The following is a 24,670-nucleotide window of genomic DNA, read 5'->3' as shown; positions in this document are numbered from 1 at the left end:
TTTATTTAATACTTGTTATATTTTCTACATCCATATAGGATCAGAATTCAAGTTTAAGAAGATGTCAAGAATGTGTTGTACTACGGTCCCCTTAACTTCCCCCCCCCCCCCCCCAAACACACGAGGGACAACAAAACATGGGAACAGAGTACTCCTCTGCAAAACGTGAGAGCAGTGCTTACAATACAGCAAGGGCTAACACACACAAGCTTAACTGAGAATCACGAGCTACATTTATACTGAAACTGATCTAATCACATCATTTTATACTTTTCACTGTCAACAAAATCACAAACTCAGAGATACAAAGTCGATACATACAAAGTGCATGGAGGTGCATTTCAGCCAGCGGCTCATCTTGGGTGAGTGGAGCTGGTCCTTGCACCGTGCTACTGAAAACGTTGCCACTGTTCCGGTTTACAAAGACAAAAATGAAGAAAATCAAAAAGGAAATATAAAAAAAAAACTTTAGCTTCTCAGTGCACTCAACCAGTGAGTGCAACAAAAAAATGCTGAGAAGTGGGTGGAAGTCAAAGCCGCAGTGGAGGTCCTTATCCTGAAGGCTCAACCACAAGTCTCCCTCGCTGGCGGCAGAAAAATATACTTGTCAGGTTTGTATTGGCATTCTCTTGTCGCTCATGAGCTGTACTTGCATTTCCATCACTGCACAGCAGTTTGGTTGATGGTTTAAGGAGAGGAGGAGGAAAAGAGGAGAACGGAATGGAGGTGGAGAAGCAGTAGGGCCAGCCCCGCCAGCACCGGGACCTGCCCTGGCCGGCAACTGCAACTCCTCCTCTGGTGGAAAAGTCAGCTCAGTCTGGCTCCTCTCACCTCCAACAGGAGCTCTTCCCTTGGGCTAAAACCTGCTAATTTAGTCTGTGTGTTTGAGTCTCTTCTGCTCGATTTCTGGTGCACTTTCTGTCTTAAAAAAAGCTGCAGTAGCTTATGAAGAGATAACTAAAGATTTCCTCTCGTGTCTCTCCTCTCTGCTGTTAGTGATCTCCAGCCTCTTTGCACCACCAAATGGCAAGGTCAGTCGAGCTCAGTGGGGTAAATATGTAAGCTCTCGCCGGTTTAAAATATCACCCCTTCCCTGGTAAACAGCAGCAGTGCAGACAGCCCTGCAGACTGGTTACCTCTTTATTTTTTGACCCTCCAACCTTTCTGCAGTGACTGATAGGAAGACGGGGGCTAAGAATACATTCTGGACATGCCAGTCCAATGAGTAATGGCTTTAGTGTCTTTCAGCACTGCCAGCATAAAACAAGGCCAGCCAAAAAAACCTAGCTTACATTGCCCCCCCACCATGCTCTCTGCTCACCTCTAAGTGAAAATATTAATGTCAGGGGGGATTATTTGAAGTGTTGTTAGCACAGACTCTCAAAGGACTCTACAGATCCATAACCTATTGCTAACCCATCTGTCTACAGAGGGTGGTGTGGCTCCAAAGCTCCCAGACCCTTGCTGTGCAGTAGCCAAGTCAGAGAGCAGCCATTAAACCTTTAAATGCCTGAAGCTTCAGCAGAACTTTCACTTTTTATTATGAGGCAAATATGCACAGAGACAGCAAACCAAGAAAGGAGAAGGTATGGAGAGCTAGTTTAATTTACACACAGCATCGGCTCCTTGTGGGCTCTGGTTACGGCCTGCTGCCAGACTGGCGTTTACAGAGCAACAGTGATATTCACAAACATGCAAAAAGACCTCTTTCACATGACATGTCATTTAAAGAAGTAGGTGTCAACTTACGAAAGCTGCTCACCCTTGCATAGAGACAAAGACGCCAAAATGGCATTTAGCCATCACATACGTTGGTCACGTAAATATCTCACATGGATTTGCTTGGGAATCTGTTCATGTACTAGTTAATAATAGAGCTGTTTGCAAGCAGAAGTACTCAAAAGAAAAGCTTCTTCATTCTAACATACTCAAAATGCTACCTTTAAAAAAAAGTCCATGTGAAAAGGTGACATTTATTGTGAATGCGTTGTAATTTGACAGTATATGTGGATGGTTACTGACTGAAGTTATATAGTTGTCAGAAACACAAGGTGTATGAGACTGTGGTCAGTGGAACTGACCATTTTCTTACTTGGCCTAGAAGAAATATAGAATAAAACTTCAATACAAATATCTGGTATTAGGTTGGTCTACATGTACACCAGTGTACAAACACTGTAATATCTCGTCTGAACAAATCTGACTCATTAAGAGACAATCATTCTCAATTTTCTAATTCCTCCTTCACATGAGGTCTGCAACAGACTTTTTATTGGTGTGTAATCACACCAGTCTGTATCACAGATTGATACGCGTAATCACACGTGTAATCTGTTGAAGCTTACAGCTTTGGCACTTCAGTTTTGAATGTAGAAAAAATATTGTGTGGCAAATTTTCTCTAAAGTCACAGAATTGTTGGATCTCAAACCCACCTATCTTAAGTTAGTTTCCATAAATTATAGTCCCAAATGTTCAAGAATAAAAGCCATGTCAAGGATCATTATTTTTTAATAGTCCAAATCTGCTTATGTTCATCTTAAAATAGTACCCAGAAGATTATATCATGACATAGGGGTACCTGCTAAGGTGGGCACAAAGTGGGCCGAGGCAGATATGATGTGGGTGGAAGTGGACAATAAAACATTAGGCAAAACATTGAATCCGGTTTTGCAAGCCGTGCACACAAAAATAGGTCATTTTCAAAAATTGGTAGGGTAAATTGTGGTTGCACAGCTCGCTGGTCACGTATTCACAAAACACCAAGTTCAGTGTGATAGCAAATAGAATTGATGGTTTTCTAACACTTTGAATTGCCAACTAGTTTCCCATTACTCACAGCCTTGTCAGATAGTACTCAAGGTCATAATACGTTTTTTTTGTTTGTTTTGTTTTTTGTAGCCCTGTAGCTATGGTATCGGTCATTCCTCATCTTGATGATGTATGCTCAATACTCAGTAATGTATTAAATAGTAAATCTGAACATTATTTTCAATTTACCGGTAGTCCTTGAGTCTTGGTACTCTAATGAAACGGATGATATTTTTGTACAGTAAATTTCCTTACAAACATTCTAAATAAAAAAAAATTTCAGATTTGTGAAATTATGTAATAACACGTATATATTGAGTCTCTGAAACCAACAATATCCAGTCTTTGTATTCAAGAGAAACAACAACATTACCTACAGTTTCTATTTTAACACAGAGACCTCAGGGATGCAACATCACCCAACACTGAACAAAGTAGATCCGGCTGCTACCTGTCTGCACTGATTTGTCTCTGTGCCTGTTAATGCTTCACTTAGAGCATCTTGTCAGCTTCACATCAGATTTGTCCTCACTTTACAGGCTGTACTCTTTTCCCATCACCTTCTTTCAGCTCCTAGCTACGCTAATGGTACCTAATATTCTCCCCGATGAAATCACCAGCAAAAAATATCCAACTTGTCATAACAACAGACCAAAGCCAAAACCAGAACATAAAGCTACACGCCAGTATGTTAGGTGATAGTTGTGTTCAGCAAACTCCAGCAGACATGGTTTCAAATTATGACTACTGGGATGATGGCGATCAGAGGAGGCATCTGTGAAAAGACATTAAGTTATAAAATTTAAACCTTTGACATTCATGAGCTACATGCTGTATTAGGAAGTCAAGTCAAAAATAAGATACAAAAAGAAATTATGGTAAAAAAAAAAACAGGTAATTTAATTCACATGAGACGCAAAGGTGATTCATATCGATGTTACTAAAGAGTAAAGGTTATTTTTGGCATACAACTGATCTAAAAATTAATTTAAAACTAATAAGACTTCAATACAGAGATGTTCTAAATTTTTGTTTTAGACCCAATTGAACTCTAAATTATCCAAGCACATTACAGTACACACATGTACAATAGCTGTATAAAGAAAGCTTTTTATATAAAGTATCCTTTATCATTTTCAGTTTGGCCATTATGGCAATACCCATTTTACACTTCTTGTGCAGACTACCCTTCTGTTAAAATTAGGGATGCACAATATAATCGACATGGTATCGGCCGATATTAGCGTTAAAAAGTTTAATATCGGACATCGGCCAATTCAATAAAAAAAATTAACCGATATAAAAGACGCTGTTTTTTCCTGCAGCGGCAGCACAACGCGATGACGTCACGTGCACCTACCTGATCTCACAGTGGAGAGGAAAATTCAAAATGTCGGCGGTGTGGAAGTTTTATTTTTCGTTGGTGAGGATGTTGGATTCTGAAGATTTATGGACTAAGTTGAGCCTCGCTACATCGTCCGCAGTCTGAAATATTTTTCCGATGTAACTTTATCCGAGTTACAAGCCGTCATTTCTGACGTCATTGAGAAGCTAATAGCTGACAGCACGACTTGTTGGGTGAGTTTTACCACAGACATCTGGACGTTGTGTTAGTCCCGTTAGCATGATTAGTGTTACAGCACAATGGATAGACAAAAACTTTGAACTTAAAAAGTCTGTCCTTCATGCACAAGAGTGCAGAGGATCCCACACTGCAGCTAGGAACCTGGAACAAACCTCCACAAGTGAGACAGCATCGCAGGTGGCTAATGCTAATAAATAACATTCAACAGTTTTCATTTAATATAAGTTAAAGTGCTATGCATATCATATGGCTGTTACTGAATATGTTGCCAGCTTTTACAGCTGTTGCACATTTTTTGTAGCAAATAAGCCTTAATAAGAGGGTTATGTTCTGACAAAGGAACGTATATAAAATATCGGCATCAGTTATCGGCCAAATAAGTTTTAACATATTGGCGTATCGGATATCGGCTAAAAATCCAATATCGTGCATCCCTAGTTAAAATTTACTCTTGCAAATATATTTTGATTGAAAAAAAAAAAACTAACTATTACATGTACTTTTAATTGTGCCCAAACACTTAATTGATTAGAAAGAAAAGTATCTGAATTTCTCCTTCAAAATTGGATATTTTTCTCAACTTCAGCAACATTCAAAGAAAGTAATGGATCAACAACCTCAGCCATGTCAAAATTAATGTATATAACATGACATCACTGTCATATATCATGAAATATTATATTGGGGTTGAGATGGTGTAGGAGCAGGGCAGCTGACTCAGGACCCGAAGGTCCCGGGTTCGATCCCTGGTCATTGCACATCTCGTGGTGTCTCTGAGCAGGACACATTATCCCCTGTTGCTCCCCGGGCGCTTTCTACAGCTGCCCACTGCTCCACCTGGTGGTGGATGGGTTAAATGCAGAGAGCCAATTTTGCTATTGTATGGAAACATACAATGATGACATCACATAACACATTATGACTGTATGGACAGAAAACAACAAGGAGCTTGATGTCCCTTGCTTGTACGTAGGTTATCAGGACCAAACCCTGAAGCCAGGCCTGGAGGAGGGGCTCATCGGTGAGCGCTTGGTGATGGGGTCTCCATCCATAGGGCCTGGTCAGCCTCTTCCCAAATGAGCAACATGAGTTTGCCATCTTTTGGGTTCACCACCTGCAGAAGGGGCCATGTGAGTAAGGTGCAAAGTTCCATGGGTTGTAGTTGAAGGCAGGGGCCTTGGTGTTCTGACCCGGGTTTACCAAACCTGGCTCTTGAGACATGCAACGTCCCCTCTCTGGTGGGGAAGCAGCCTGAGCTCGTGTGTGAGGTTGAGAGGTATCGACTAGATATACTTGGGCTCGCCTCTGAAAAAACAAGGTCAAAGTCAAGGTTGTTTATTTTGATGCATGTGGTGGAACAAAATTGTGTACACAGGGTCCCAGTTACATCCAACAAAAGTATAAATTGTAAAAGAAAAACTGTAATAAGATCTAAGATATGAACTAAGAAATATGTTAAACTAAGAATACGCCAAACACTTAATAGTGCAACAATAGTAATACGCCAAACAACAGCAGCAACATGATGGGATCAGGAACTTTCTCCAAGTGGAGACTGCATTGGATCTGCACTTTAAACAGAAGATGGATGACAGTGTCTGGGAGCAGATCTAGAGAAAGCTGATTGAGCAGGTGAAATGTCATTCATGCACAACTGTCCTTTTCAGCTATTATAATCTAAGCTCTAAATGCTGGTAATGTTCTTTCTAGACAACAGAGGGAGGCTGTGGAGATGATGGGGTCACCATTTGAGGAAAGGCCTGAGAACGAGGGAGGTGAGGATGGGGAGGAGAGCACAGTATAAGTATGTGATAGCTGAAATGATATAGGTTAACAGTCTTAATACTGGTAATGATCATGCCTTCAAATGGATGTTTTCCCTTTTTAGTGATAATACTGATGAATATGTTGTTTGTTTAGCAGTCACCTCCCTGCAATCTGTCCAGAAAGTCTCGGAAAGTCTCCACTGGAGGAGCTTTTTGCTGAGGAAGAGGCACAGAACGTAATGTCACAGCTCCATGTCCATGAAGGAACAAGTGGAGAGGGGGCTGCAGATGTACCAGGAAATTCCACCAGCCGTTCTGTCTGAGGACCCTGCTGCTGGTGGTGGAACCAACACAAGACTTACAATTTGACGATCTTGCTTTCTCATATTTATGCATTCAAGCTTCTTCTACACCCAGCAAACATGTGTTCACTGCAGGAAACGCTGTCTGTCCAGAACGCTCGCAGACACTGTCTGAGAAGGCAGATAGGATCATTTTCCTCAACAAGAACAGTTTCTGATTTTATACTGTATCTGCTGCTAATCTGGACGGGATCGTACAAGTTGTTCACTTTTTATTTTGTTTGATATTCTGCACAAGGTTAGCCCATCAGTGGAAGTTCAGTAACGTAGTACCTGGCTGCAGCATCACACACTGGACGTGTGGAAATTTATTTTCATGAGATTTTCAAACATAAAGCTTTCTTGTGAAAGTGTACCCAGTGAAAAGAAAATCCATAACATTTATATTCAGATTCAAAGGTTTGATATTTATATTCTGGTTGAAAATAGTCCTGTAAGAAATCCATGGTAAAGTTCATAAAAAGTAAAATGTTCATAGAATTAAAAATCATAGAAATCCAGACTATTTCATCCAGAAAGAATTCTGGTAAGCTAGCTCATTTAAACCATGTAGACTTTTTTGACCCTGCCTCTAAAAATAATTGGAGTCGAGAATTGTTAGGAACCAGAATAGGAACAAGTAATATGAATTGAAAATGGAATCGTCCACATTCAAACAATGCCCAACCCTACTGGACACATGAAATGCACACATCAATCTGGTTTCAGCCTCTTTTGGGAAAACATTATTGATTGTATTTATTGTAAAAGTGATCAACTAACAGCACTTTGGATGAAAGAGCTTAAAATATTTTATTTTAAATTGCATGACTAGCTATTAATACAAACTATCATGTAGATCAGTGGTTCTCAAACATTTACAAGACCTCAGAAAATACTAACCTCTCCTAAAACCACCATTTTACACACACATGCACACACGCACGCACACACACACAATAATAAGTGATACAAGCCTATACTTATATCTAGCAAACTGTCCAGACTCCTGAATCTGGCCTTGGTTGAAAGGTACAATTTTGTTCTGGCTCTTTCTCTGCCCCACAACAAATTACTTCAAATTTGAGATAACGTCAATTAAACTTTCTCACCGTTTTTCACCCCTTGGTGCCATCAGATCTTGTAAAGACTTTGGAGAAGCAAATGTATTATTATTATTTGACTTGCAAATTGTTTATATCCACATTTGTTATGTGTACCGTTAGAGAAACCATGAATATTAGTTGAGAACCATGAATGTAAGTAAGTGTTTCATGTTGCAGAGCAAAGAGGAGGGAAAAAACAACAACTCCTCTTCCATCTGTTTGTGCAGAGGGTGTGCCATAACTTGAATAAGTGAGGTACAGACTTCCATTTTGGTGTGTGGCCACATCTAGGCATAATAAAGCTTACTGTACTTTAGAAAATTGGGTTGCCAAGTTAAAACCCAAGATGGATTTTTTTTAAAGATATATTTAAACCAACCACCCCTTTCATTTGAGGAAACTATGCTTTCTAGTTTTTTTTTATGTTATTTAAAAGTATAGTTTCCTCAAATGACTGGGGTGGTCCATGGGGTGGTCGGAGATTAATCAATGGTGGCCAAGGCTGCTATTGGCCATTCCTGGTTCTGCCATTGCACCTGGTGGTGGATAAAAATTGCCTCCTTCCACTCACCAGAATTAGTCTCTCTGCGCTGCCTTGGAAGAAAAAACATTTCAACACCATGTGCTCCCTAAACAGGTCTCTCTTGAAAATGAGTTCTCGTGGCTCAATGAGACTACCTGGATAAATAAAGGCTAAAAAAAAAAATAAAAAAAATAAAAAAAATTTAAAAATAAAAATCACAGCTCTTCTATACACAGTGTAAAGGCTCCAGTATACTGCTGCGTACGTCCGTTCACGCGTACGTATGCGTGTACTGTACGCAGAGGGTTCAGACTTCATACTCCAGCGTACACCCCGAGCAGCTGCTGAGCAGCTTCACAGACAAGGGGCGTTTACCTTCGGGACAAATTGAGGTCGCCGATTGGTCATTTGCTGACACGCCTACTGGATTGATTGACAGATCGGAAAAAAAGGAAAAAAAAGTGAGCACTGGCAGCCTCAGCGGTGTTCTGTGTTTATATGTTGTTAATAAAAAGATCTAAAATAAATAAAAAAACAGAGAGCGCTGGCTCTACAGCCCACACTTCAGACCAGCCCACCAGGAAATCTCCAGACCCTCCCGCAGCCACAATGGACCTGAGTTTAATTCGCTTGTGACAAATTCCTCCATTTCTCACCATTTAAGTCATGGCATCAACGGAGGAGGAAGAGATCACTGCCTCTTAGCAAAAAAACAAAAGAAAAGGCCAGATCAGAGATGAAGAAGGGGAATTTAATAAATTGGTGTTGCATACAGAACAGTCCGTCGCTGGGCAATTTATTGTGCGACATCGCATACGTGTATGCGGTCGTAAAAATATGAGCTTTGCACGGAGGGTACGCTGGGGGGTACGCACGTACCTCTGCGTACGTACGTGCGTACCTCTGCGTATGGATGTATACGGCAGTATAGTGGGGGCTTAACTCATACCCACTTGAATACCTAGCACCACATATATTGTTAGGAACAAATATCGTTAAGGTTTACTTAAATTTCCTGTTCAGTTCCAGTACAGAAAAACACTCATCTTGAAAACTGGAAACATTCACTACTCAAAAACCTCACCGACAGGAGACATCAGGGTACCGCTTGTTCCTGTACTTCGAGCACTTTGGCAAACGTGATAACGTTGGATTTTGTTAAAAAATGAAGATGTATCTTGATTAAAAAACAAAAACTTATCATGGAGATTTTAACATCAAACGTTTTCATACAAAATAAAAACTATTTTTTCTAAGACGGCTCTTTGGTAAAGAGTTTAGCTATATAAACATTTTCATAAAACAACAATATTTTAACTATTTAAGTTATCATCATTGATAATACACAAATAAATCCACTGAAATAATACTTAAAGAAGCTCTAACTTCTGAAATATAAAACAACACTAAAAAATATTTGCTTCTCCTTTAAAAAAAACATAGTCACAAGTCATGCGTTTCTATTTTTATCGTTTATCCCCCAGAGATACCTGCTGGTGACATTACGAAGAGCTGCATGCTGTGTGAATACCTCAGTGACGTTTTGATTTACTGGTGCAATATACCACCAAGGCAGTTTATTGCTAATACTCTAGCAGCATCACTATCACTGGGAACCTTAAGAGCAAGCTCAGATGTCTCAAACTGAGCCTCAGAAATCTCAGTGATTACCTCTGAAAGTATGTGAAACCAAACTGTTACCAAACAAGAGAAAGCAAAAAACACATTTAAAATGCAAGTGCAGGCAAACACAATGCATGCATTAAAAACAGCTGAACATGGGATGAATATGTTTATAATCGAGTTCTTGGAAAACATTTTGCTGATAAATACGAACAGTTCTCTTCAGCTTTTCACAATCAGCAGGGGGTTTCTGAGAGTACTGTTTGCCGTTTCAGACCCCACCCCATTACACACAACCCTGTGATCTATGACCAAAGACCTGCGAACTGTGTGCAACTGTCTGGGCATGTTGTGTGTAACTGAAAACCCCTCGGGACAAAGGCAGAAAGGGTGGAGGAGGGAAAGGCTGGGTGTATGTGAAAAAACAGCGTGGAGTGGAAATGTGTGAAAGTGACAGGATAAAGAAGGGTAACAGTCAGTCTGTCATTTAGAAACACGAGTTGATATTTTAGAAAGATGTTTTAGATCAGGTCAAGTACTCAAGGATGTTCCAGACCAGGTATCTGAGAAAACTGTCATTTTTTGGTTTACTACACTTTGCATCATGGTGGATCAGTTTCCTGGACTCGGAAAAGACAGACACGACCTCTGGTGGTGAACTAAAGAACAACAAGTCTAGTTTACCCAAGTCTAAATGAAACCAACAAGGAGGGCAATAGACATTCCTTTCCATATTTTATCATTCAACTGTCAAAGTATTTTGCAAAAACATAAGAAAATAATTATTTATTTAAAGTCCAAATGAACTGCAAGCACTAAAGTGGTTACACATTTCAGTGCAAATACAAGGTTTTATGGTAAATTCATAACCAAAATGAAATTATGCAAATTATATTGTTCTCTTTGTTGTAATTCAAACTATAACCATTGAGTTTATTGAAAAGCACCAAGCTGAGAAAAACGCGTCTAGGATGAACAGAAAAGTACAGTAAAATAAAACACATTGTCTAGAGTCTGCCCTGAACAATAGATACAAACAGATAACGGGTTTATTTTACGATACCTCAGTAAAGCACGGTACTACTAAAACAATAAAACCAGCATGGCTGTGACGTAACAACCAGTTTCCTGCTGATTCTCTGTAGACGTGCTGACATGTGTTGCCACTCAGACCCTAAATGGAGGCCTGTCAATCCAGCTGCTGGTCACACTTTTTTAGATGAATTACGATCCACAGGGCAAAACTTTTCTGAACCATTTTCCTTTACTTCCAGGACAAGAAATACATTTTCCAACTGCTAAAACCCTGTGAACTTTGCCCATTCCTGCTCTCCAGTGAAGTATCTATTGACAGTAGGGGTGCACCGATAAATCGGCCGGCCGATCGATCGGCCCCGATTTCCTTAATTTGGGGAGATCGGCGATCGGCCGATCTTTAAATGAGAAGCCGATTTTATCCACCGATCGTAGCTGCCTCCGGAAAGTTCTGAAAATCAGCTGCTGTCCCCTTTTGCTCCACTGTGAGAGCTCACACACAGGTCACTCGGAGCAGCCATGTCGTCGTTTTGGAAGTTCTACGCTGTAAAAGAAAATGAGCCAAAGATCGCAATTTGCAATTCGTGTAAAGCCGAAGTAAGTAGTGGTGGAGCCACCACCAAAACCTTTAATACAACAAACCTCGTTCGCCATTTAAGAAATCACCACGCCGCCAAGTATGCAATGTTTGAAGCGAGCAACCATGCTAAGGCTAATGCTAAAGCTAGCGCTAACAAAGAGGCAGTCGGTGGGTCGCTGTTAGCTTTTATGAGCAACGAAAAGAGCAAAGCTACCACGAGGAAAGTGATGGAGTTCATGGCATTAGACGACCAGCCATTTTCAGTCGTTGAGGACAAAGGTTTTAGAAGCTTGATGCAGCACGTGAGCCCACGATATAATATGCCGAGTCGGAAATATTTTTCTGATGTTGCATTACCGGAGTTGTTCAGCCAAGTTTCGAGAGACACCCGCAGCCTGCTAAAAGCTAATACAAATACACTCAGCTTTACAACAGACATCTGGACTTCTGATGTAAGTTTAATGTCCATGTTAAGTTTTACTGCACAGTGGATTTACGAACAGTTCGAACGTCATCAAGTACTCTTAAACTGTAAAGAAGAGAGAAGAGAGGCAAGCGAGCACAGACCGTGGCGTGGGTACAGCCAAAGCTACGTTGCTGGAGGCTGTTGTGAGAAGATTCAGCAACATTGAGCATGAGCCCCTGTACAGCTTGGCCACTGTTCTGGATCCAAGGCAAGTAACTATTAACATTCTATTTTAGCCATAATTACTTTTAGCCTACTACTATATTTCAACAAACATTTAAATTAAATTAAAAATTTCTTGATTGAAATGCATTTCTTTATTTACATGCAAGTCATAAAAACTGTTAATGTATACAAAACACAATGATTGACCCATCTTTCTTTGTTTATGCAAAACAAGGTACAAGAATCGCTACTTCTCAGCAGAGGTGAAAGATGACGTGAAACTGCTCCTTTTGACCAAACTTGCAGAGGGGGAGACCAGATGCACACCTGCTGCAGGAACATCCTCTGAAGTGGGACCTCCTGATATCGATGAACCTGCAGCCAAAAGGCGTAGTCTACTGTTTGCAGCTCACGACGAAATCTTGAAGGAGAACATTGAACAGGAGCAACAGCTGGCCAGCCCTTCAGCTATGCAGGTACAGAACTACCTATCTGAGGTTCCTGTCGAAAGGAGCCAGGACCCATTGGTCTACTGGAAGATCAATGAAAATCGTTTCCCTCATCTTGCTCTACTTGCCCGAACCTATCTCTCTGCCCCATGCACAAGCGTTGAAAGCGAGCGCCTGTTTAGCTTGGCTGGACATGTAGTAGATGAGAAAAGAAGTCGCCTGTCTGGTGACAAAGCAGAAATGCTTTTGTTCATCAAGAAAAACCTGCCACTAATGAAAGTGACTGGAATAAGTCTGTGAGAACTAACTTACCTGTGCCAGTGTTATTTCTTATTACCGACTGACTTGAAAATGTTACACTTGTTGCATTATCTTTTTAAGTTTTTTTTAAAAAATGTAACAAGTGAAAGAGTTGAAGGAACTGAACTTTTTTTTTTTTGGTTAATTTTATAGTTTTAACAAAAATTGTGTAAACTTCATTTATATTTCAGAATACTACCTCATGACAAATTAAAACAACAAGTTTGTATTGTTTCTAGGGTATTTTTCAAGGGTATGTTTTACAATAAAATAAGATTGGTAAATTGAAGGTGCATTGTGATCTTGTAACACCCGACACTGTTGCTTATAAAAAAAAAATCGGTATCGGCCAAAATCGGAATCGGCAGTTCAGACTTTCAAAAAATCGGTGATCGGTGATCGGCCTGAAAATTGAAATCGGTGCACCCCTAATTGACAGAAATGTGAAAAACTAAAAGGCAAGCTGCCTGTAAGGCCATTTTGCTCAGACTATAGTGTAATGAATTGCTTACTAAAACATGCATCTACAATTTAATTAATTTCTGTGAAAACTGCATGTTTTGATCTGAACTATATATTTTCATGATGTCTTCTTTATTCTATTTGCACAAATATATGCTGATCTCATGCTGCTGTGTTCATTCGTCCTCATCTGCTCACACAGACTCATGTTCGTGCTGCTGTTGTTTGGCGCATTGTTTTGTACTATTAGTGCTTAGTGTATTTTACTTTAGCGCATTTCTTAGTTCATTTCTTAGATCTACTACTGTTTTTCTTTACAATGTGTATTTTTGTGGGATGTAACTGGGACCCTGTGTACATAGTTTCGTTCCACCACATGTACCACATGTGAATGACAATAAAGACACCTTGACCTTGATATATTACAATACATGGCAGAAACTCTAGCAAGATTATTTTCTAAATTTAGACAGATTTAGATATTGAAACTCAACTGAAGGCATCAAAACAGCCAAATCCAAAAACGTGTCGCAATTTCTTTAATCTTTTTCAAAATGTCAATATGTTTTTTTTTTTCTTGTTTTGTGCATGCTATGCTGTTATAAAGATATTAAAACGTTTAACTGAGGTTAAAAAAACAGTTCTTCTTGGTTTTCGTTACACAAAGTATGAAACAAGTAGACAGAGCTGTGGGCAACAATACCTAAACACATAATAATAATAATAATAACAATAATAATAATAATAATAATAAATAATAATAATAATAAATAAACCAAGGTTATACATATTTGGGGGGGGGGGGGGGGGTCAGTTCTGTAGGCAGGGCGGGGCACCCTGCTTGTATAATGGTAGAGGAAACACAACATATACACACCGGTATATAAAACACACATTTTTAAGGCCTGTGTGCAGGGCAGAAGAAAAACTGGTATGTCTGCCATCCATGTTTCTGCATGTTAAATTTCAAGTTCTCCAGCTGAAGGAAGGGTTGTGAAAAGATTGCTGACTTTGTGAACTCACCTATATAAGGGTACGAATAACAGTTTCGTCTGTATTTGGTAACACCAGCAACTATTTGGGCATGCTAGTACTTGGCACAAATGTTGGTGTTCATGTTTCTACGGTCTGCCTGTACAAGTCATGACCTGCTGAGGGACAGAGGAATGCAACTGTGGTCAGAAAGACTTTGCTTTGTAAAAGAAAATAAAAAAACAACACTACTCCAATGTACTGTCTGGCAACCATAAAGTCACAAGTTACAAAACTCATATACTATCAGGTATACAGTATAACTCACAAATACATGAAATGTGGTCAATGGTAAATAAGGATCTCTGATGAGTAACCAAAAACAAAGACTAAAAATTAATTCTAAAATATTTTGGGTACAGAATACAAAAACAATGGAATTCCATGGTGGAGGATAAAGATCAGGTGTGAATGTTTCTGGTACAGGTCTGGACTTGAGAAGTCTTTTGGACAAACACACCTACTCTTTACCATTAACTTTAGAGAGGGGAAAAAAGTGGTTCTAAAAAAATCTAATGTTTCCACATTTATTACAACACCTTTAGTAAGAACTAAGAACTGTTCTATTTAGACCTAAATAATTTTAAAAGGACCTCTTTACTTAATGTCACATCACTTTCTGTTTTTAAAACTAATTTAAAAACACTTTTTTTTTCCATTGGCTTTTAACCTAGAGTGAGTTAGCATCTGTGTCTTAATGGCGTATTCTTTTACTTATGATGTTCTGATTATTTTTTTAATATATATTTAGGTGTTTTTATTGTTTTACTCTTTTTTTGGTTTGGTTTTAATTTTGTACAGCAATTCGGACGGCTGCTTCCTGTATTTTAAGTGCTTTAGAAATAAACTGGTACGGTATGGTATGGTATGGTATGGTATGGAATGGTATGGAATGGTATGGTATGGAATGGTATGGAATGGTATGGTATGGAATGGTATGGTATGGTATGGTGTGGAATGGTATGGTATGGTATGGAATGGTATGGTATGGTATGGAATGGTATGGAATGGTATGATATGGTATGGTATGGAATGGTATGGTATGGAAAGGTATGGAAAGGTATGGAAAGGTATGGAATGGTATGGAATGGTATGGTATGGTATGGTATGGAATGGTATGGTATGGTATGGAATGGTATGGTATGGTATGGTATGGTATGGTATGGTATGGAATGGTATGGTATGGTATGGTATGGAATGGTATGGTATGGTAATGTTACGACTGCTGTCCTAAATTGCATGCGTGTGATTATGCAAACCCTAATTGTGCCAATTAACAAGCCTTGCCGGTTGTAACACCTAAATTTTTGATTATATTAGTTTTTTTTAATCCTTTTCTGATTTATGATGTAGGAATAACTACTTAATATAGAATTAAAACAAAAAAGTGTTTAGTTTTCAAAACTTTCTGTCAATATAGTTTATATTATAAGGGCAGATAATGAAGCATCTGAACAATTTGACATATTTTATTAGCATTTTTATGCCCTCAAAACTGGATGAAAACACAGTGAAATAAAAAAATAACAGTAACAACACAATCAAGTGTAGCCCACGCCTTAACCCTCCTGCTGTCCTTGAGTCAAACCCCAAACTTCTCCACAATATTTTAGATTGCCCTCAAGTGGCACCAACATGCTACAACAAGTAAAGCTTTGTGCTGAAAAACACCCTGATCTGCGCAGAACATTTCTGGTATCGCCCACCCTCTCATGGGCGTTACAGGTTATTTTAACTCTGTATGTTTAGGTTGCAGAGTGAAATATTAAAGTTAAATCCACTAAGGTGAGAAACAACAGAAAGTCAAGTAATCTTTAAAAATGCTGCAAATCAGAGGTTTTCAGTGTGGTTTGAACAAAAAATAATAAAATAAAACAACTGTTTATAATCATCCGAGGCCAACGGCATAGCAAACTTTGCTTCTGTGTTGTTAAACCGCTAAACAAAAAAAGAAAGTGGGAACATAAAGCCTCTTTGCAGAGTTGTACTACCAGTTTCAGACTGTTAAAGGTAGAAACTCTTGACTGGTTTCCAGAGAGAAGGAAGCGTATAAAACAAAGGAAGAGCTCAGCTTCATGAGACAAAAACAGTTTGTTCCTCATCATCAAAATCTTTGTGCTCCTGATGCTCAGCATGACTGGCTCTGTGCAAGTTGTGTGTGTGTGCATCTAACAGCTGATGTCAGCTGAAGCCCACCCAGAGTCAGTCAATAAAATCAGCCTCCTCTCCCACGCCACCCCTCCCCCAGCATTGGTAATCTCCTTATAGCAAACAGTTCATATTACATATGAACAGTGTTTCTCAAGCACTGCACCCGCTGTAACTTTTTTCACAATGAGAACTTTATAATCCCTCGAGACACAGACTTGGGTCTAAACAACATTTAGACCACTGCAGAAACAGCATGAGAACACAGACGGACAGCAATGCTGAGATGACCTCATGGCTGCACCCGTGGAGCCAGACGTTAATCCCAAAAATCATACATCGCTGCACAGCCAGCACAACATTCAGCCTAATACATGCTTGTGTTGATCCTCCTTTACGGTTCGTCTTCTAGAGCCAAGATAGGTTGAATGTCTGACCCCCTGAAGTAAACTGTTTTATAAGAACAGGCTGCTGTTTACAGCTAAAATGCTTTGCTGTAAGTGGCAGTGTCAAAAAACCAAACAAAAACACAGGTGACATGTTATTTTGATCAAGAATCATGCAGCCCTGGCCATCATTTTGTAGCCACTCGTGGCTTTGCTGACCCCACATTGCAAAATAAATTGATTATATTCTGAGACGGAGTCCAATCCCACTGATAAATTTCCTTTTGAAAATTACACAGCACCAAAACAAAGAGGAAATGTTTCCAAATGAGAAAGCTGGCTGCTGTAAAATGCATTTATGTGTGAATGCATGGACAAGCTCTGACAGTTACAAACAACCAGCGGATTTTTTTTTTTTTTTTTCCGGGAGATTTGAGCAGACTTTACAGATTAACTCAAATGAAACAATCAATCTAGGCCAACTCAGTCCTGAAGAACAAACATACATTGAAAAGGAGGGAGGGGGAGGAAAGAGGATTTTACCAAACCCAACCCCCATAGGCAGAAATGCCTGTTAGATGTTTACAAATGGCTTTCTAAACACAGTAAAGTGTCTACAAGAAATGGTTCAGGGTTTTATAGTTTAAAAGCAGCTTGAGAAAGATTCATTATGGGGTTAGGAGACTGCAGCATTTGAGGTCCCACATAGACATAAATATTTATTATAATTAAACCAATAGACCTTATTTTCAGGGAGCATTACGGATTAAAGAATACCTTTTTAATAAAATAGTGTTTCTTCAACAGACGGAGACAAAACAACCTCATCCATTTGTGAAAATACGTGACAAATCCTTCCCTGCTCTGCTGCTCAGCTCCAAGAGGACGTCCAAGAACAACTAAAGGCGAGCCATGGACATGTCTGGGGTTAGAACAGCAACAACCCATTACACAAGTCTCTGAAGAACCACACGCTCTAAAAGCCTCAGCACGAGACAGCAGGAAGAGTCAGACCAAACTAAATATGACACTAAAACACGACTGCAGTTTGGGTTGATTATTTATTTACTCTTCCAAAAAGTTACAACTAGATTCTTGTCAAATTAATCAACACATCTCAAAATATTCATAAATCTATATATAGGAGAAAATATTTGGATAATTGTGACTTTCTTTTAGTAGCAGGGCCATTGTTAGATATGTTTTTTGTTTATGCTTTTTAATAATCCATTTGTCACTTGAATTGATTTTAGAGCTGATTGTTACATATTTAAAGTTTCTTTCTTTAGAAAAGCTTTAATCTGACAATTCTGGTAAATATAATTATCATTTAGTACAAAAAATACAATAAAAAGTCAATTAAATATATTTTTTTTAATCTTTGAATGAGTCCAAAATAAGGTCTAACAGCAACATCAGAATAACAGTTCAGGAAACAAACAAAATTAAAATGTTTTCCTCCAAAATCATAGGTCTAGCATTCTTTGAATGGATGCGTATCACCTGCCACTGTTTGTGGCTTAGTCTGAAACTTAGGTCATCTTATGATGGGACTGAGATGAACCTGCTTTGGTCCTTGAAACCTTGATACATTGTGTGCATTCTCACGCAATATCACACGTTGTCACCCTCACAGTGTCTGTTATGATTAATTAACTCTTACTACCACATCAAAATGCAGATAGTTTAATATCTATTAATTATTAATATCTATTAAACTAACTGAGCGGTGGCCATTTTTGTTTTTGGAACTTCATTTAGCTGTGGTGGCTAGTACTGTGGACTCTGTACCGGTTTGTTGTGGTGAAGAGGGAGCTGAGCTGTAAGGCGAAACTCTCTGTTTACCAGTCGGTCTACATTCCTACCCTCACCTGTGGTCACGAACTCTGGGTAGTGACCGAAAGAATGAGATCGTGGATACAGGTGGTTGAAATGAATTTCCTCTGCAGGGTAGCTGGACTCTCCCTTAGAGATAAGGTTAGAAGTTCAGTTATCGGGGAGAGACGGAGTAGAACCACTGCTCCTCATTGAGAGGAGCCAGTTGAGGTGGTTCGTGCATCTCAAAAGGATGCTTCCTGGGCACCTTCCTAGGGAGGTGCTTAGGGCATGTCCGATTGGGAGGAGAACCTGGGAAAGACCCTGAGTTGGCCTGGGAACAAATTGGAATTCACCCAAAAAAGTTGGAAGAGGAAACTGAGGAAAAAGATGTCTGGACCTCCCTGCTTAAGCTGCTGTCCCTACAACCCGACTTCAGAACAAGCGGAGATGGACGGACGGACGGACGGATGGACGGATGATTATGGGGGCTAGAGCTGGTCGGTTATTGACTCATTCAGGATTATAATCCTAATCCTTGCACTGAATCAGGACTCACACATCCGATGTCTTAAATGACTTGGATCTAATGAGTCCTCCGGCAGACTGCAGTCAAGGCGAGTCCAAGACAGACTCCCCTAGCATTATCCAAGGGGGGAATCTCCACCCCGCCAATGGCACCATCTGCCTCCATAACATAAACACATAAAGGTCATGGCATGTAAAAAATTAATAAACCTCTACAAGTTTGCCCATTACCAACTCAAACTGACAAGCTGCTGTTTGCACCAATTGAAAAAAATAAAATAAAATAAAATAGGGATTTAAACCCATAAAACTTCTCCACCCTGGGCGCACGGTGATGCACAGCGAACTCACAGAAGAGAACTCCAGGAAACTGCCACAGACAGCTGTAATATAATTAAAACAAGAATATTTGTTTAATTAACATTCAACATCTTACAGTTGGCCCATCACAGCTGGGCCTTCTCTGCCTTAAAAAAAAACCTCACACACCTCACATGTGCACACACACAGATAAGATTTGTAGCAAATGTAAATAGCCGATTTTAAAAACTTAAACATAACCCCACATCCCCTCACTTTAACGAGTGACTCAGATTAACCTGAGCCCAAACCTGAGATTACTTTAAAAAGTTAATCTGTTGTAGAGTAACATTCATTGATTAGTTCCTAAAATCTCAATAAGTCTTACTGTCCAGTGGTTCATTAAATATTTTACTAACAGACAAAACACCTGTGTCAAACAAGTGCATGTGTGAAGCACACACATGCACACATGCATGCATCACAAACAATGATGAGTCCAGCTACAGGCAGAAGGTGGAACACCTGGAGAGCTGGTGCCGGAAGAACAATCTTCACATCAATGTGAAGACGAAGGAGATGGCCGTGGATTTCAGAAGGAGCAAACACATCTACCCCCCCCCCCCCCCCCCCCCCCCCCACACACACACACGAACATAGGAGGATCTGCGGTGGAAGTGGTCTCCAGCTACAAGTACTTGGGTGTACACATGAATGACAACCTCAGCTGGAGCAACACCACCACCAGCCTGATCAAGAAAGCTCATCAGAGACTCTACTTCCTCAGGCGGCTGAGATGAGCTGGTTTGGGAAGCTCAGTCCTCACCTCCTTCTGCAGGTGTTCAGTGGAGAGCATCCTGTGCTCCAGCATCAAGTGTGGCATGGAGGCTGCACAGCTGCAGAAAGGAAGGCTCTGCAGAGAGTGGTGAAGGCTGCACAGAAGACTGCTGAGAGTCATCCTCCCCACAATCACAGACATTTACACCTCTAGATGCAGGAAGAGGGCGGCCACCTGCATCATGAAGGACCCCACTCACCCAGCACACATACTTGTTGCCCCGCTTCCCTCAGGCAGGAGGTTGAGGAGCATTAAGTGTAGAACCACTAGACCAGGGGTCTGCAACCTGTGGCTCTGGAGCCACATGCGGCTCTTTGGTCCCTCTGCAGGGGCTTTTTCAAACTTTGACTAAAACTGACAAAATTTTATTGGTTATACAAATAACAAAAATAGGATTAGATCAAAAAGTTTTCCTGTCGTTTCTTTTACAAATATGTGAAAACTGGAGTGAGTACAAGGATTAAAACACACTTTAACTTGATGCTTTAGTTTATATCCTTTTAAGAAGAACTGTCTGCAGTTTATAGAATTTTTAATTAAAAAAAGGTAAAAAAAACAAAACAAAACTGAAATTTCCCCCCTTTTTTACAAGAATCTGGTCTTTTTCTTTAATAAATGTTAAGAATGATTAGGTATTTATTGCTTTATAATGTCACCCTGGCCACAAAACTAAAGTGACTCACGGGCCATCTAAGCACAGTTGTAGCCGGTTGTTGCGGCTCCAGACATGTTTAATGTAGTGAACAAAGGTGTAAAAATGGCTCTTTAATTGTAAAGGTTGCAGACCCCTGCACTAGACTGAGGAACAACTTCTACCCTGAGGCTGTTAGACTCATGAATCCCTAACCAGGATAATCTGAGTTGTTGGTGGTGGTGGTGGTGGTGGGGGGGGGGGGGGAATCACTGTAATGCCACATTAATTGGTGATATGTGCTGCTGATTATCATGATGCTGATTATTTCATGCTGCTGTATTCCTTCGTACCCATCTGTTCACACGTACTCATATTTGGGCTGCTGTTACACCGTATTGTTTTGCATTATTAGTGTTTAGCGTATGACTTAAATCTTTTAGCGTACCGTTTGGCGTTTGTTTAGCACATATCTTAGAACCGTATATACTTTTTCTTTTGACACTTTATATTTTTGCTATTGTTGGATATAAATGGGACCCGGTGTACATACTACACAATTTCATTCAATCTCATGTACCACATGTGGTGAAATGACAATAAACCTTGGAACTTGAAATAAACATTATTACTCCACCATCGTCTTATGGCGATAACCAAACAATGTCTCCAAAAATGCCCCTCACTATTATAAATCTGCTCCCTTCCTCAAGGCGTGGTCACAGCAAACTAAGTTGCACGAAGACTTGGCAATTATTTTTACGCCAGATGTCCTTCCTGGCACAACCACAGACCACTAAGCTACCACAACCTTCTGTGTGGACAGATGCCATCTAGGGTGCCCGGGGGAACAAATGGTGGGGGCTAAGTGCCTTGCTCAAGGGCCCAGAGTGGAGCAAATAAGGGTGGAGGCTTCACCTTTCCCACCCACATTTTGATGTTGTCAATCCAGGGAGTCAAGCAGGCGACCTTCAGATCATGGGCCAACTTTCTCTAACCTCTGCGTCATCACACTCCCCCACTATTATAAATCCCATATGGAAAGTTTAATCTTGCAAACAGAAGTAGTTAATGAAAAAATACAATTATTTGTTACAAATTTCTAAAGCACTTGTTAAAGACACAAAGCTTTTGTCAGCATTTGGAAAAAACATTTTTTCAAAAATCACCTTTCAGCAGATTCTCAGATAAGTTGTACCATTTTGTCACAAAACACTAGCGAGAACTGAAGTAAAGCAGATGGTGTTCACTGCCTGAAGAGATCCCTCGTTTCCAAAGAAACCCCACCCATCCTTTTGTTAAAAACAAGTTTGAAATAAGAGTTGATTCAGCTTCCCACAATAAATTCCTGCATCTGTATCCGATTCCTCCGTCCTCCTGCACTATGCAGTCATCAACAACTACCAGACCTGCACAATGTTTTGTAAAATAACACCGCTTCGAAAGCAGGGAGGGTTTGAAAAGGGTGTGAGCCGGGACAAAAGAAAACAAGGAAATGTGCAAACAAAGGTGAACTTACTTTTTTTATTTAGCTTAATCTTCAAAAATTCAAGGTGATGAAAATGACCTTACACATACAGTATAATGTAGAGGCACAAACTGTGAAACAATACTGGTAAACTCCTCTTAAGACCACTGAGTGCCAGAAAGATAAATCGATAAAACAGATTTAATAACCAAAACCACTGTCATTAATGCTGAGTTTCACAGCTTGCTTTGAACGTTTATGTTCATTAACAAGACTGGCTATACTGGCAAAGCAGCAAATGCAGGAATGATTGCTTAATCCTAGATCTATTTCTTTCATTACAAAGAGTCTTTGCCTAAGGGAAGCTTCTCAATAACAGGCTAAAGAGAGTTTAGTAAGTGCCATCTTGAATGACAACTTTGCTTTAGAAAAATTTGGCAGGTAACGCAACAAGACTGTAGTTTCAAGGTACACTACCACAAAGGTATGCTTGATAAAGCTACTTATTATGGCTCAAAAAAGGCAAAAAATACAAAGATTGTGTTCAGTATCGAGGACAAACTTTGCCATGTAGACTGATTTTTTTGCATGTCCTTCTATCGCTAAACATCGCGTTGTTGTTTTCTAGCTTTCATAGAACAACTCTGGGTTTCCCCAGAATGACAAACATTCAAAGGACTAAGAGTGCTGAATGTATAATGAATAAAATAATCAACATTAACTAAAAAGGCAAATCTGATGGAAGTACTATTTATTTGAATTGGCTGGGAATTGTATCTCATACATTTTTTTAATGAAATGTTTCTTTAAATTCTTATACACACTTGTGACAAAACAGCCTACACACATGTGTGTGCTCATCTGCACAAGCATCAGTACAGACATGAAAAGAAACAATTTGCATAATGTATGTTGCACCTTGACCATTCCAAATAGTTTCTGTTTGTTGACTTTGTGTAGCCATTGGGACAGTATTATCTCCATATGGTTGGAATGAGCTGATTTTCAGATTGGCACCTGGTCAAACTCCTTCAATAAAAAATAACACAAAAATATCTGGGTGTGTACAGAAAGGCTTTAACAGTATGACTGATTGCAGTTGGCTTGGAGTACAAAAAGCTTTTAGAAATATTTTCTGAGCAAAGGTAACAGCATGCTACAGAGCTCAGTTTGGGTGATTTACGTAGAAAGAAATGTAAAATTTATATACTTACATAATGATTTTAAATTTAAAATCTGAAGATCAGTTATGGAAAAGCATGACAACTTGTTTTATTTGACACTATTTGAATTGTTTTTTTGTGTGTGTTTTTTAAAAGTCTGCTTCCAGAATATTCTGATTTATTTTTTCAGTCATCACTGACATGAAACACAAAAATCTTCGCTGATAAAACTGAAATGAATCAAATTTTATGCAAAGATAAAACAGCGTTTTGAGACCAGTGTGAGCAGAAACACGCAGCCATCTCTATGCAACAGAGAAACACCTACAAACTGTGAAGACATCACGTAACTGAGATTAGAAATACCGGTAATTCCGTTAGAATTCGTCTCGTTATTTAATCTGTGTTTATCATGAAACCAGATAAAATAAATTTCCACTTATTTCTCTCACCACAAAAACTCAAACACGTCATTGATCATTAACACACACACACACAAAAAAAAATGCTGATGGGGTGTGGCCATGGAAAACTTCCTGTTCAGCCTACTAGTCTCTTGCTCCATACACAGACATATTCTGTAACCTTCTTTCTCTACAACTCTTTACTTCCAGAACTGTCCTAAGAAGTTGCAAAATGTAATGTACTGCAGTCTTCTGCAGGTTAACAAATGGATAATGATCATGTTCTTTGTTCTGGATGTGGTAAAAACCAGTTTCATTACATGAGACAGAGCAAAGTGTTCCATGTAATCCAGTGCCCTGTGAACCTTTCAGTTTTATTTGGTAAACTGCAACTAGGTTAGCTTAGGTTTATTTGTCATATGCAGAATCAACACAAGACTAACAATGCAATGAAATGCAGAAGAACGGTCTCATCTCGACTTGCCAAAAACAAACAACAAATACCAAAGCATGCAACAAAAATACAAAATCAAGGCGCCAAAAATGAAAAAGAAACACTGTACATCTACAGCAGCAAAGTGGTTCTGTTGGCAGTGAGGTTATCCTAGCATGGTCCTGTTAGCACCATGGTCCTGTTAGCACCATAGTACCATTAGCACCATAGTACCGTTAGCACCATGGTACCGTTAGCACCATGGTCCCGTTAGCACCATGGTACCGTTAGCACCATAGTACTGTTAGCACCAT

The 24,670-nt window shown here is 39.6% G+C and overlaps 1 protein-coding gene across 1 annotated transcript in view; it reads right to left on the bottom strand.

Moving 5' to 3' along the window:
- uacab (uveal autoantigen with coiled-coil domains and ankyrin repeats b) overlaps positions 1-24,670 on the bottom strand; it is a 56,516-nt gene that overhangs the window by 22,544 nt on the left and 9,302 nt on the right. The gene's annotated exons all lie outside the window — the stretch shown is intronic.

This window comes from Nematolebias whitei, chromosome 2, assembly GCF_014905685.2.
Source record: "Nematolebias whitei isolate Nwh7 chromosome 2, NemWhi1, whole genome shotgun sequence".
Classification (NCBI taxonomy): Eukaryota; Metazoa; Chordata; class Actinopteri; order Cyprinodontiformes; family Rivulidae; genus Nematolebias; species Nematolebias whitei.
Note: the sequence above shows the minus strand (reverse complement) of the source record. Positions and strands in the feature narration are given on the sequence as shown.